The sequence below is a fragment of the Sapajus apella genome, unplaced genomic scaffold (genome assembly GCF_009761245.1).
Source record: "Sapajus apella isolate SASKATOON/1434 unplaced genomic scaffold, GSC_monkey_1.0 scaffold4876, whole genome shotgun sequence".
NCBI lineage: Eukaryota > Metazoa > Chordata > Mammalia > Primates > Cebidae > Sapajus > Sapajus apella.
In genome coordinates, this window is record NW_022441800.1 from 1 (window position 1) to 2,773 (window position 2,773).

Genomic DNA, 2,773 nt, shown 5'->3' on the forward strand with positions numbered 1-2,773 from the left:
CATGTCCTGCAGGCTCTGACCAGGTCCTGTGTTTGTTCCACTCCAGGTAGCAACAGTGCCCGGGACTCTGACATGTCTCTCATGACTTCTAAAGGTGAGACTCTGGGGGTGTGAAGTGGGCAGTGTTAGGGGCAGAGGGGAAAGGACTGGGTAAGGAGGATTCTTTGATTGGGACATTTCGAGTGTGTGGCTGTTCAGAGTGTCATCATTTACCATGACTGACTTGAATTTCTTCATGACTATTGTTTTCTGTAGCCTGAGACAGCTGCCTTGTGTGGGACGGAAACACAGGATTTCTTCACACCTCCCTTTGTGACTTCAAGAGCCTCTGGTGTCTCTTTCTGCAAAGGCATCTGAATGTGTCTGCGTCCCTGTTAGCATGATGTGAGGAGGTGTCCACCGTGACCCCTGTCCCCATGCTGACCTGTGTTCCTCCCCAGTCATCTTTCCCGTTCTAGAGACATAGGGCTGGGCGTCTCCGTCTCTGTCTCAACTTCATGGTGCACTGAGCTGCAGCCTCTTACTTCCCTACTGAAAATAAGAACCTGAATATAAATTTGTTTTCTCAAATATTTGCCATGAGAGGTTGATGGGTTAATTGAATAAGTCAATTCCTATAATTTGAGAGAGGAAATAAAGACCTGAGAGCCTTCCAGAATCCACATGTTCACTGTGCCGAGTCTGTTGCAGGTGGGGGTGGAGAAGGCTGTGAGGAGCTGAGCGTGGACGGGGCCTGTGCCCACTTGTGTTCAGTCCATCATGGGCTTAATGTGGTCAGTCTTCAGCTGGGTTAGCTTCATGGCTCCACTGTCCTTGTCCCTTCAGTGGAAACTTGTCCAGCTGGAGCTGTGACCACAGAGGGTCAGACATCGCCCAAGGCCTCCCCTGCACACAGGAGTCTCTGTGCTTTCTGAGACAAATGTTCAGACCCATTCAGCTCCTGCCTTTCTTCCAGGGCTTCTCTTCTGCTCTGCCCTCCTGCCCTCTCTCCCTGCCCTGGTTCCAGTGATCTTGGTGCTGGCTCCAATACCCAACTCATGAATCTAATCAGAGTCTAATTTAAATTTAGATTTGTTTGCAAAATTGGACCCATCCTCAAGGACTGTTCTTTCCTGAAGAGAGAAGGCTGATGGTGTGCTGCAGTGTTGAGGGGGAGGGTTGGTGTGGGAGGAGACATGGGGGAGGGAGGACGCACAGACAGTCCTGCTGAGAAAAGCACAGGTGGCCTCAACATCAGTGTGAGGGGACCTTGTGATGTAGCTGCCACAGAACGGCATTTGGCCTGAGGTTATGTTAATACAGCTATTGCCTTTGGAACAGGGAGGTCCCCTGCAGTGATCACTCATTCAACTGTCCTTGGTTGTCCGCCAGACACAGGACAGAATGATTCTGCATCTGGTGAACATCACTGAAGTCAAATGAGAAATGTCTCTTACCTTGTGGAGCATGTGTTCCAGTGGGAAGAGGCGGATGATGGATACACTGTAGCCACAGCAAAGAAAGAAAGTGCTAGAAGGTGGTGAGTGCTGTGAGGCAGGCGATCCAGGGTGTGTGGAGTGGGGACAGGGAAGGCGGCTGTTGTGCTGGGTGGACAATGTGTGCCACGTTGCAAAGGTGACCTTTGAGGAAAGAGTTGGCCACGAGGATGTCTGGGGAAGTCCTTTCCCTGCAGGGGAACCTCCAGTTCAAATGCACTAGGGCGGGAGAGTGTCTGTGTTCCCAGAAGAGGAAGGAGCCCAGGAGGGCTGGACAGAGAGAAACTGAGGTGAGGGCAGAGGTACAGCCAGAGCAGGTGGGCCTGCAGGGAGTGGGGACGCATCTGACATTTGCTCTGAGTTAGCTGGGGCAGTAAAGGACAGTTTTGAGCAGAAGAGGCACATGGTACAACTTCTTTAAAAGATCTCTGACTGCTATGCTAAGAACAAAACTGAGAGGTGAGGAACAAGAGAGGCAGGAGGAAAAATAGGAAGTGAGTGTAGTATTCCAGGCTGGAGATGTCATTACCGTGACTGGGGTGTGAGCAGGGGAAATAGTGAGCTGTGAGGTGATTCTGGATGCATTTTAGGATGGACCAACAGCATTTGCCAATGGATTGTATCAGTGGTGTGAGGAAGATGAATCAAGGACACTCACCGTTGTAAAAAGAGTGAGTAGACAGAAGGGTGGAGCTGCTGTCAGTGGACATGGGGAGGCTCTGGCAGGAGCAGATGGAGGAGGGGACATCCCAGACACTCAGCGGAGGAAATATCTGCTAGGAACGCAGGTGAGGGAGCTCGCATGTCAGTTGGACAGACAATTCCACAGTTTAGGGGCAAGGAGAAATATACTGGGCTGGAGAAACAGATTTAGGACGTCACACCATATAAATGATACTTAAAACCTCAAGCATGGATGAAGGCACCAAAGGAGTAATCCACTGTGGAAAAGAATGAGTGCAAGGACTGAACCCTGGACCTCCAGTTCTAAGGGATCTCATCAGACCGCACCCAGAGCAGACTGCACAGTTCTGACCCCACGTCTAGAGGACACTTAGACAAGGAATTTCCTTGTGCACAGGAATCACCTGGACATGGTGCTGAGATCCAGGAAATGCAGAACAGAGTTAGAGATTCTGGATTTATGGCAAGGCTGGAGCTCATGTTGCTGGTCTCCAGATCCAGAACACCAGGCTCCCACTTGTCTGAGAATTAGCCTCACTTGTAGCACTTGTTATATAAGTGATTCCTTTGTCTTGTGCAGAATACTCTGAGACAGGTGTTCCGGGAAGCTGCCT